At 37.3% G+C, this 12254-nt stretch overlaps 1 long non-coding RNA gene across 1 annotated transcript in view; it reads left to right on the top strand.

Annotated features, from left to right (window-relative positions):
• The window catches only part of LOC122240411, a 430864-nt gene extending 420677 nt beyond the window's left edge, over positions 1-10187 (top strand). The window contains exons 7-8 of the long non-coding RNA XR_006220142.1: positions 8920-9103; positions 10000-10187. This is a non-coding gene — a long non-coding RNA (uncharacterized LOC122240411). The remainder of the gene's footprint in view (positions 1-8919; positions 9104-9999) is intronic.
• Positions 10188-12254: the final 2067 nt, after the last annotated feature.

Genomic DNA, 12254 nt, shown 5'->3' with positions numbered 1-12254 from the left:
TTTTTCAATCACTACATCTTCTCTATTACTTTGTGCTCTTTCTCTTCTTGCCCAGATAATTGGACAAGATGTTACTGTTGGCCTCCATCTAATTGAGTTCTGTTGGGTGAAGTTTTACCAGGGTGGGTATAAGATGAACCAATACGATACATGTGATGTCACAAATGTTCACATTTTGGACTTCATAAAAATGGTACTTTACTAACAGTACTGAAATCCAGTCAGTATAAAACAAACAAACAAACAAACAAACAAACAAACAAAAACTAACAACTTTCTACCACAGCAGAAATGGTAGTTCTATAGTGTGCTTTTTTTCCTAGAGTAGCTTCTAGCTTCTGCTTGTTAGAATGATTATGGGTGGGTATTTTAACCTGGCAAATATTTTGTGGTCTGTACTTACTGTCCTCAAAAATTATGCAATACTTGGTTAGTATGAATTATACTATATATGTTATAGGTTATATGTATGTAATATATTATAAATTATAATAACAAACTAAAGGACAGATGAACTCTTTCTACTTGTTTTTAAAATTTTGTATAGAAATTTTCAAAGACAAAAGTTAAGAATAGTACAATGCACTCCTTGAAGCTATGACCCAGAACCAGCTCACAGCCAGTCTTGTATCATCTGTATCTGCCCCAATATAAGCTTTCCTAGTATAAGCATTACGTGTGGTTAGGTAGAAACATCACTGAATGGACGGCAGAAAATCTGGGTCTAAGTCTAAGTACAACCCTGGGGGAACTTCTGAGTTTCTCTGTAACTCACAACTTGAGGCATATATAACCAAATTTCTTTTAATTTCCTACCAATCTCATTTTACTCACTAGGCTGTAGTAGCATATGTTAGGTCAGTGTAGTTCACTGAATGCACCCTGTATCTTCCATGACCTTTCTCTTTCTAAATAGACACTTGGGTGTAATCTACTTTCACCACAAAGGCAAAATTATAACCAACTTAAAAAGAAAAATAGCACTAGGAATAGACTAGTTCTAACCATAGGTATTCAACCATTATCATGATGTCAACTCTAAAAAACACTGGTGTACCAAAAAAAAAAAAAGATAGACAAGATTTATCACAATAGTCTAAAGTAGAGCTCCTGTGAATTAGTTCTTTATTGCTGTATAACAAATTATTCAAAACATAGTGGCTTCACCTTACAAATATTTACATATTTCATGTATCTAGTCCTTGACGCTAACCAGGTGTTCAATTGTTGTTTTAAAAAATCTTGAATAAATAAAAGAATAAATGTATGTATACATACATGTGTGTGTGTACAAATGTGAATAAAATATCATGGAACTGGATAATATTTTTATATTATATGGTTATTATGTATACAATTACTGTTAAATGCATTTTCTTCTCCAAATCTCCAAATATATAATAGGACAATTGAGGATGGTGATATTGATGAGTTTTAACTTTTTACAAGTCAAACCTATCTGAAAAAAACCCTTGCATTTTGGTTATTTATTGTCACATAGCAATCTATCCCAATACTTAGTGACTTAAAATATCAATTGTTATATTAACTTGATCACAATTCTACAATTTGGGCCAGGGCCAGTGAGGCTTGTCTCTGCTCAAGCTGAGACCAGCTAGGGTGGCTCATTTGGGTGACACCAATTAAATATCCATTTCCAAGATGGCCTCACTCACATGGACTCTGTGTAGCTAGGTTGTCTCTCTCACAGCATGATGGATTCATGGTAGTCAGAGCCTTACATTGCAGGGAGCTTTCCCCAGAGTGCAGTGGCAGAATCTCCCAACCTTCTTAAAACCAACAGACCAACATTTGCATACCATGACTTCCTTTGCATTTTATTGGTTAACACAAGTCACAGAAAAAGCCGATTTTAGGAGAAGGACTACACAAGAATGTAGAATGTATGGGGAGTGAAGAATGTATGGGGAATGAAGAATGTATGGGGAGGCATTGTTTATTGGAGAAAGAGGCCACATCTAGTAAATTCCGTAACAGCAGAGAATTTGTCTACGTTGTTCACCAGGGTATTTCCTTTCTCTAGAACAGTGCCCGGTTTATTCTAGGGGCTAAGACCATGTGTTGAAATGACTGAGTAAAGGATAAATAATATAAGGAATAAGAAAATTTTTGATTGATTAAAGAGGGGAAGTATTAAATAGAGGCCTGTCATAGAACAATGAATATATTTTAATTTTGAAGAGCAGAGGTTGGATGAATTCAGGTGAGAGATTTCTGAGAGATGAGGATATCATAGGGAACATAGAGGGCTGTCAGAGAGCCTGATGGAAGGAAAATACACGGCCCAGTCTAAAGATAATCAAGTTATGTAAGCAGCTTAAAGTTACAACACTTGAGATTCAGCCATTATTCTTTCTCCTCAGATGGTAAACAGATATAAATTAAGGAAGAATTCTTAAAAAGAAAGACAAAACAAAATAAAATTAACATATTCATGGAATTAAACTTTGCAAAACAAAACAGTGCCAAAAAATCACTGCATTAAATTTTGCTGTCAACTTAATTTTTTAAAGTGCCAAATAATCACCACTATAGATTGGATGTTTTTGTCCCCTCATCCCCTAAAAATGCATATTTTGACATCCTAACTCCCACAGTGATGTACTTGAAGGTAAGTCCTTTGGGGGTAATTAGTTCATGAGGGTGGAGCCCTCATGAATAGGATTAGAGCCCTCATAAAAAAAGCCCCAGAGAGATCCTTCATCCCTTCTTTCATGTGAGGTAACAGTGGGAAGGTGGCCATCAATGAGGAAGATGGCTCTCACAGACACCAAACACAAGGATGTCATGATCTTGGACTTCCCAGCCTCCAAAACTATGAGACATAAATGTTGTTTATAAGCCACCCAGTTTATGGTATTTTTGTTATAGCAACCTGAACAGACTGGGACAGTCACCATCCATCAGAACAGGGGACTATTTTCCAAGTAAGAGGATATTACTGGTAACAGATACCAATTAATGACATTTAGAGAGAAAGACTTCAACTGGGGGGAAAACAATACCAAGGAGAACTTATCTTTCATATAGAGATTATTTATTGGCTAGCATTTTAAAAAAAGAGCTTAAATGTAGGATCATGATATTTAGAAATTTCTGTTCTTCATGTAAAGATATGTGCCATTCTATGGTCAAAGATAAAATTCTCACATGGAGAAGTGTTCTGCTGGAAAAACTCAAGTTTCAATCATGACGGGTCACACAATAACACAATGGAGCATATATTTGAGTTTCTGCTCAAAAGTTTTTAATGCACTAGGACCTGGGGCAAATGTTCAGAAACCCCAAACTGGCTATGAACTAGCCACTGTTATGCCTATTATAACATTGTTTAGTTTCATTTAACAGTTGGGTTTCATTAAAATGCAGAAAAAAATCACAGTACTAAATATCCTCTAAATACATTTTGTTTGGCAGGAACGTTTTCTAATATAGAAAAGGCTTAGATAAATAATAGTGTGCTGGAAAATAAAGACAGACACTCTATTAGCCCTTCTGGGTTATTTTTCTTGAGTAAATGTTTAATACAGCTTAAGGTCATTCAATCATTTATTTGGTCAGGTAGTATTAGGACTATGCCTTGGAATAAATCAGTGAACAAAGTCATAATCACTCCCCTCATGGCGTTTACATTCTGATGAGGTGATAAAAAATGAATAATAATGATAAAATACATTAAGTGGCATGTAAGAAGGTAATAAATGCTCTGGAAATAATAAAGGTAGAGCATGGGAAAGGAGATTTAGTGTCAGTGGAAGGAAGGAATGGGATACAGTGTTAAATAGGGCGGCTGTGTTAGTCCTGATGGAGACGTAACTGAACAGAATTGTACAATCCAAGGGAAGAGTTTTTCAGGCAAAGAGAAATACTAGTGCAAAGGCTTTTAAGGCAAGAGAGTGCCTGGTTTATTTCAGCCACAACAAGGAAGTAACGGTGGTGGGTGGGGAGTGAGTAAGGGAGAAAATATCACAAGATAAGTCAGAGAAGTTATTGGTGGTTGGGTGTGGAGGGAGGCTTTGTTTCTGAAAGTCACATAAGCCTTTTTAAAGTTGAGTATATATATATATATATATATATATATATATATGTAAAATGGAAAGGCTGGGCATCATTGCAGAGTTTTGAGGGGAGAAGTTCTGTGGTGTGAATTTGATTTTCATGCCTCATTCAGAAGGAGGGCATAGCCTAGAAGGAGTTAACCCTGCTCTCCCCCACCCTACATGGCTAAGGTCCTTCCCTCACTGCTTCTAATTTTTTCATCAATCACCCCATGATGCAGCTGCTCACATGATTTGAACAAGTTCTTTGAAACACATGGTCTTAATTTCATCCCTTTTTTCTAATGCCATGTGAATTAGTCTCTAGCAAAGAACTTTTGGGCAACTTAATCTAGAAATAATAATAATCTAGAAAGAAATCATGCGATTTTTCTTTTTTTACCTCAATGTCTATGTTTTTGGGTTTTCCATTGCCAGACTTCAAACATTGGAAATATCAATTCGTTGGATTAATCAATTAAATCAATATTTATTGTTGTCTAGTATGTGTCAGGCTCTGTTCTATGACTTGGGGATTTAGCAATACACAAAAATAAACCAGGATCCGGTGCTTATGAAGCTTGTATTAAAATTCAAACAGCCCATACCACCTATAATCTACATATCAAAGGCTAGCTCCCATACACATAATTTGGATTTTACTTCAAAGAGGTAAACATGGGGGTAAAAACTTGGGCGTACCACCCCCTTTCATAGATACTGTAGCATCGAAGGTCACAATGTTTTTGGATCCAGTTTTGCATCTTTGAAAATGGTGGATGTAATTCCTGCATTTAGCACATTCATTCCTCCTTTTTCTTGGTAACAATATGCTAGCTTTATTCTAGTTTTCTCCTTCTCTGTACAGCCCACATGAAAGGGGAAAGATAACAGCACACTCAGCTGTAGGTTTGACCCCAATGACCATAGGCAAATCCATGCTCTTAGCCTTCGAGGATGTATATATGATCTAATTCAGGTCACTGTGGTGGGAGGAGATGTTTTTGAGGACTTCTGGAAATGAAACTTTCTTATTCTCCCAAAAAGTTCCTCAGACCAATGTTATCCCTTGTGCTCACTGTGCATGTGAAGATAGGAGCCAGTGGCAGACCCTGGCAGCCATCTTGTAACCCCAAGAGAAAGCAGCCATGAGGTAGAAACAGCACTAAGAAAAGTAACAAGGAGGCATGGAAAGGAACAGTCTTTCATGATGTCATCGAGAACATTGGATCAAATTTCACTGAAGGCCAGGACAAATTTCTGGTGTGCAGTTACTTGAGTTGAGATTTCTGTTCTTTCAACTAAAAAATTCCTAAGTGGGGCACCTGGGAGGCTCAGTTGGTTAAGCATCCAACTCTTGATTTAGACTCAGGTCATGATCTCACCGTTCATGAGACAGAGCCCCATGCATTGGGCTCTGGGCTGACAGCACAGAGCCTCCTTGAAATTCCCTCTCTCCCTCTCTCTCTGCGCCTTCCCCACTCACGCTATCTCACACACTCTCTCTCAAAATTAAATAAATAAACTTAAAATAAAAATTTCCTAAGTGATGCAACTACTACACGCCCAGCTCTGGCAATAACAAAGAAGCAACACAGTCTGTAGCATCGAGAGATTTTCATGTTAGTGACAGAAACAGAAAAGTAACTAATTATATAGAGTGATGAGTTTTAGTATAGGCGAGAGAAGGTTCCATCCAGCAAGGAGAACGCACTCAGCTTGCTCGTGAGGGACAGTGGAAGGTTGCCAAGAAATATTCCTTGGAGATGATCCCTGAAGTACCTTTTATAAATTAAGTGAGACAGAGAACAAGAACAGTCAGTTAAGAAACAAAACAAAACAAAACAAAACAAACAAAAACCCCAAAATAAAAAAAACAAGCCCACTGCCATTAATGATAAGAGTCACTAAAATTTCTTGTTTGCCATCTCTCTGATACTAAAATATTTTCAGATATTGTCTTATTTAACTCCTGTAACAACTGTATGAAGTAAATACTTTTTTTTTAATAAAGGAGGAAATTGAGACTAATGAAAGTTAAAGGAATTGCTCATTTCCAAATAACAATGAAGTTGCAGGTCTGGAAACTCAACCAAGCACTTTGACTCTAAGATCCACGTCTCAATTCACTATAGACTGCTGGTTTCTGGACTTTGGAGACTAAAACAAACATTTTTAAAAATGTCATTTATTTATTTTGGAGAGAGAGTGACAGAGCACAAATGGGGCAGGGGCAGAGAGAGACAGAGACACAGAACTGGAAGCAGTCTCCAGGCTCTGAGCTGTCAGCATACAGCCTGACCCGGGGCTTGAACTCATGAGTTGTGAGATCATGACCTGAGCCAAAGTCAGACACTCAACTGACTGAGCCACCCGGGCACCCCATAACACAAACATTCTTATGCCAAGTATTTCTTTGTATCTTGCATACGAGCAGGAGGGTAAATAATAAAAGTAGAGAGGAAATCGGGGGCTGTATTATAAAAGGAGAGCATGCTCCAAAGTTTAGATTTGAGAACTGAAAGCTAATTTCGTATCCAATGGAATATGACATGTGGTATACCTGCATCTCACTAAGACATGTGTGATCACCAGAAAGGGTCTGCCTCAAGTGTAGACCAAGTACTGAGACTCCATAATATCAATGGGACTTGTGATTATCTCAGAAGTGGGGACTCATCAATTGTATACATGGCGTGCAGTAATGTAAATATACGTGAAATGTAATAAACATCATCATATGTAGCAAAAAAAGTGTTCTTAAAGTATTTTATGCAAAAACATTGTTTGAAGTATATAGAATATCTTATGTATTTTAACAGATGATTAATTCCGTAAAACAACACTATTGGACACACCAAATGTTTTTTATCTTATATAAACAAGATTTCCTATGATATAAAGTATAAGCTAATTGATGTTTTTTTGTTAAACTATTCATACTGAGTAGCTATTTTGAGTGACTTTATTTAAATATTTCTTAAAATAAAAACATTTGTTTACAGAAACTCATTCTTTACCGGTGGGAATACAAAATGATACAGCCACTTTCTGAGACGGTTTGGCAGTCTCTAAAAAGTTAAACATAGTCTTAACAATACAATCCAGCAATCATGCTCTTAGGCATTTCCCCAAATGAGTTAAAATTTTATGGCCACCCAAAAACCTGCCCACAAATGCTTATAGCCGCTTTATTCATCATTGCTAAAAATTGGAGTCAACCAAATATCTTTCAATAGGATAATGGATAAACAGTAGTATATTTACACAATGGGATATTGTACAGTGATAAAATAAATAAGCTATCAAGCCACAAAAAGACGTAGAAGAATCTTAAACACATGTTGCTACAAGAAAATAGTCAATCTGAAAAGGCTATATTCTCTATGGTTCTAACCATAGGATATTCTGGGAAAGGTGAAACTATAGAGATAATAAAAAGGTCAGTGGTTTCCCAATGTTCAGGAGGAGGAAACAAGGATGCGTAGGTGGAGCACAGGGCACTTTTAGGGTTGTTGAAACTATTCTGTGTGATACTGCACTGATGGATACATAATGTAACACATTTATCAAAACTCTGCAACATGAAGGGTGCACCCTAATGCAAAATGCCGGGTTAGCTAATGTGTCCACGTTGGTTCATCAGTTGAAGCAAATGCACACACTAATGTAAGATGTTAATAACAGGGGAAACGGAGAAGGGAGTCCCTGTACTTCCCATACAAAATTTCCGTAAACCTAAAACTGCTCTAAAAAGTAACATTTACTAGGGGCTCTTGGGTGGCTCAGTTGGCTAAACATCCAACTTCAGCTCAGGTCATGATCTCATGGTTTGTAAGTTCAAGCCCTGCGTCAGGTTCTGTGCTGACAGCTCAGAACCTAGAGCCTGTTTTGGATTCTGTGTCTCCCATTCTCTGCACCCCCCCCCACTCATTTTCTCTCTCTCTCTCTCTCTCTCTCTCAAAATAAATAAACATTAAAAATTTTTAAAAAATAAACAGTAACATTTACTGTTATTTATTTATTTATTTATTTGAAATGTTTATTTATTTATTGAGAAATAGAGAGAGAGAGAGAGAGAGCACAAGCAGGGGAGGGGCAGAGCCTGACACACAAACTGTGAGATCATGACCTGAGGCAAAACCAAGAGTGGGACGCCTAACCAACTGAGCCACCCAGGCACCCCACTAATATATATTTTTTAAATACTTATTTAGAAGCTATTTTTTGGGCAACGTAAGTCACAGATGATTGGATTCTAAAAATAATAAGCTCCAATACATTTCAGAATTCAGAGGCGCTTTGAGATTCTCTCATCTACGTATGTCTTCATTTTAGAACAAGGCCAGCATGTTTGACTGTCGTGATGCCCACAAAGCATGCAACTGAGGGAGTCTGAACTTGAACTCAGTTCACTTCACTCATAAGTTTATGACATTCTTCACTAGATCAATTGACTGACTCAGTAGTATGAAGGAGTCAATGACATAGCCCACCCAGCATGAGGTCTTTTGAACAGGGTAAAAATGTAAATTCTACATTTCTCAAGTGGTTTTGGTTTTCCCAATAGCGGTCCATATTTTGAAAACACACACACATAAACACATGCCTACATGCATGGATATACACATGCACACACACACACTCATATATGCAGATACCCTCTATCAGGAGCATTTGAAATGTTTCATATAAAGAAATAAAAATAAACTCTTAAAGCAGGGTAGATCTGCTTATTTTATAGACTCAGTGAATAATATTTCTTCCAGTTTTTGGATTGCATTTGGGAGGGGAGGGCAGTAGTTACTGAACAATTCCTAACTTGTATAAATGCTTTTTTTTTTTTTTTTTTTTAATCTAGCATCTGTCAAATTTTTGTAATTTGGCAGATCCTGTATCTGGACATGACAAATTTCAGCTGGAAAAATATGTTGTGAAAAATCTTTCAGATGCCACATCACAACTGGGGCCTCTGTTAAAGCCAAAAGTGCAGCTGGACCATATTATTACATAGCTATTTTATTTGCATTCCTGACCCGTAAGGAGTAAGTGGATTTCCATCTGGTATATTATATCATTCTTCTTCTATGATGAGAGTGAACAGTTTTTTTTTTTTTAAAGTTATACTAACAGCATAGCTGAATTAACTATATCGGTCAAATTATTTTAAACACTATTATTCTTTATTAAGCTAGCAAAGAACTATAAAACCAACTAGGTCTCAGTGAAAAATAATTAGTATGCAAATATGATCATAGTTAAAAAAAAACTTGCAGTAAAAGTGAGACCGAAAAAATATTAAATATATTTCATTTAACATGCTTTTAAAAGAATGCATCTTTTTAAATGTTTATTTATTTATTTTGAAAGAGCCAGAGCAAGCATGAGAAAGGCGGAAAGAGGAAGAATCCCAAGCAGACTCCGTACTGTCAGTGCAGAGCCTGACACAGGGCTCGATCCCACCAATCGTGAGATCGTGACCTTAGCTGAAATTAAGAGTTGGACACTTAACTGATAGAGCCACCCAAGTGCCCCAGGACACTTGATTTTAAAGAATGCCACATGACTGATAGAGAGAACTGGTGTCAGGGCAATGGGGCTGGCTGGACAGATGCCACAGCAGTATCCTGGGCAGGACAGAGCAGGCACTTGGCAAGCAGACCCAGATCGTCACAATTCATGCAGGAGGAGGTATGGGACCTCCAGGGGAAGTCGTTAACTTTCATGCCATGCTGGCTATACTCTATATCCCATCTCTGTCCTGACCTGTGCCCCAGGGGACTCACCTCCCTGGACTTCATGACAGTGCTTCTTTGGTCCCTGGCTTCCACTGGGTCTGACAAACGAGTCATTTGCAAGGCAGGGGGGCAGAATTGATTCTCCTCACCCACTTCCTCATCACCTGTAATTGCGTCAGTGACTGTGTTTCTCTTTCTTGCAGCCTTGTCCAGCGACTTCAGCCCCTCAAGGCTACAGATTTCCCTGCATTTTGGTAATACCAGTCCCTTCCTCCTTCTCTCAAGGGATGGTCATTGTTTATAATAATTGTTGCCTCCTGGATGATCAGCCATTCTGTCTAGTTTCTTTACAGCCTGACCACACATCTTCATTAAAATGTTTTCAATTCAATACTTTGTGCTGTTTCTGCTCTAACCCTAACTAATGTAAAGTAATAATAATAGCTACTAAGTATTATGATACGCTAAATATTGTGTGAGGAAGTGAAAATGACTTATAAAAGCTCCTAATAATCATCTGAGGCTGACATGTATTATCTAAAGATAAATATTATTTGCAGATAAGTATTAGAGAAATTGAATGACTTCCCCAAGGTCATGCATCTTAAGTGAGTGAATGATTCAAGCTCTGATTTTCTGACTCTGGAGCTTAGTTTCTTAATTATTACGTGATCCTATATTGCAAATCATCACACCTTAGAGCAAATAAAAAAGTCTGCGCATGAAAAGGCTTAAAAAAATTACAGTTGAAAAAAATCCAACTAGCACTGGCTTTCCCAATCATTTTTCCAAAGGGGTAAAATTTCCACATTCTACTTGACTATTACAGCATAAGATGATACAGCGGGTATTCAAACTTCTTAAACCAACAGTGTATATTTTTACATGTGGCAATTCTGGTTTTAACATTAGCTACGTGGTAGTGCAACGCCTATATAAATCTGCCCAACAACAAAAGTGAATGCTACAACATCTGTCACTGTTTTTCCTCAAAAACACTAAGAGCTGTGCAGACCGATCTCATAGGAGCAGACTGATCTCATCCTGTATTTGATGTCCTGAGAAATATCTACTGATCTGTAAAACTTATCACCAGTTACGCCAGAGAAAATCTGTCATTAGTTGGTTAGTAAGTGTTAGTAGTTAGCTTTTACAGTAAAGCCTAATAGCATTGGAGAGTACATTGTCCACAATTTTTTTAATCAAATAAAATTTTGTCTTAACTTGGCTTACTTACTACTGGAGGAGATCTGATATTCAGACACTCTCTGTAAAAAATTATGCCTACGTTTGTTGATGTCAGAAGCTATACGGATGAATTCATGTTGGTGCAATGAAAGCAAAAATTATGGCTATATATTGAATTGGTACTATTTATTTTAAGTTCAGTGTGGTTCATCTTCTTTGGTTATGTTATTCTATATCAGAAAAAAAGGAAATGTTAGGTCTGAGAGTTACAGGGACACAGTTGGATTCTATTGTTCTATATCATTCATTTAAAAACATGAATGCTGTGAAAAAAAATTTTGGCCTTCCTCATGTACTTTATATTTTCTCTGAGAAGTAAAAACTAATTGAATGTGTGAATGAAGGACCTGTAAGTGAATGAACAAACCAACCATTCAGGTAAAAATTACTTTCCTTACACATTAAGAGTTGATTAATGTAAGGGCATCTGGGTGGCCCAGTAGGTTAAGCGGCCGACTTCGGCTCAGGTCATGATCTCGTGGTTCATGGGTTCAAGCCCTGTGTTGGGCTCTGTGCTGACAGCTTAGAGCCTGAAGCTTGCTTTGGACTCTGTGTCTCCCTCTGTCTCTACCCCTTCCCCTCTCACTTTCTCCCTCTCTCCCCCCCCTCAAAAATAAATAAACATTAAAGAAGCTTTTAAAAAGAGTTGATTAATGTAACAATTACCTTTTGCAATATTTAAAATGTTCTAGTTTACTTAAAAATCTCTGGTTTACTTGATTCTCCTACTTATTGGGCACTGAGAGGGGTTTCACAGTTATCGAAAGTCTATTATGCATGAGATATTGGCTCATAAAATTATTTAAACCTTAAAATAATTGTGGCATGTTAGGCAAAGATGATTAATAGTTAGGAAAAAGGCTTTTGGTGTCAGATCTGTGTTTGAGTGTCAGACGGAGGTGTGAGTGGATCCAGAATCTCTGTACAGAAGGGATATTGAATTTTTAGGGCATCACAAATAAAACTCATCTTGTACATGGGAGATAAAGCGATAGAATAAATAGGTCAACTTTATTGTCAATAAAACCTACATTAGAAGATGTGGCCTAGGTCGATGGCCAGATGGTCTGGGGAGCACTCCGTTCTTTATTTCCCCTCCCATCCCCACTTTAGACATCGGGATAGCCCAGTCAAGGAGAATTTGAAGTCTACTGAGGGCAATCCCACTTACCATGATGACTACCACCCATCTCTGGGATAATGGAAGGAA

The sequence above is a fragment of the Panthera tigris genome, chromosome B4 (assembly GCF_018350195.1).
Source record: "Panthera tigris isolate Pti1 chromosome B4, P.tigris_Pti1_mat1.1, whole genome shotgun sequence".
In the NCBI taxonomy this organism is placed as follows: domain Eukaryota; kingdom Metazoa; phylum Chordata; class Mammalia; order Carnivora; family Felidae; genus Panthera; species Panthera tigris.
The sequence above is the reverse complement of the archived record's forward strand: the minus strand, read 5'-3'. Positions and strand labels throughout refer to the sequence as shown.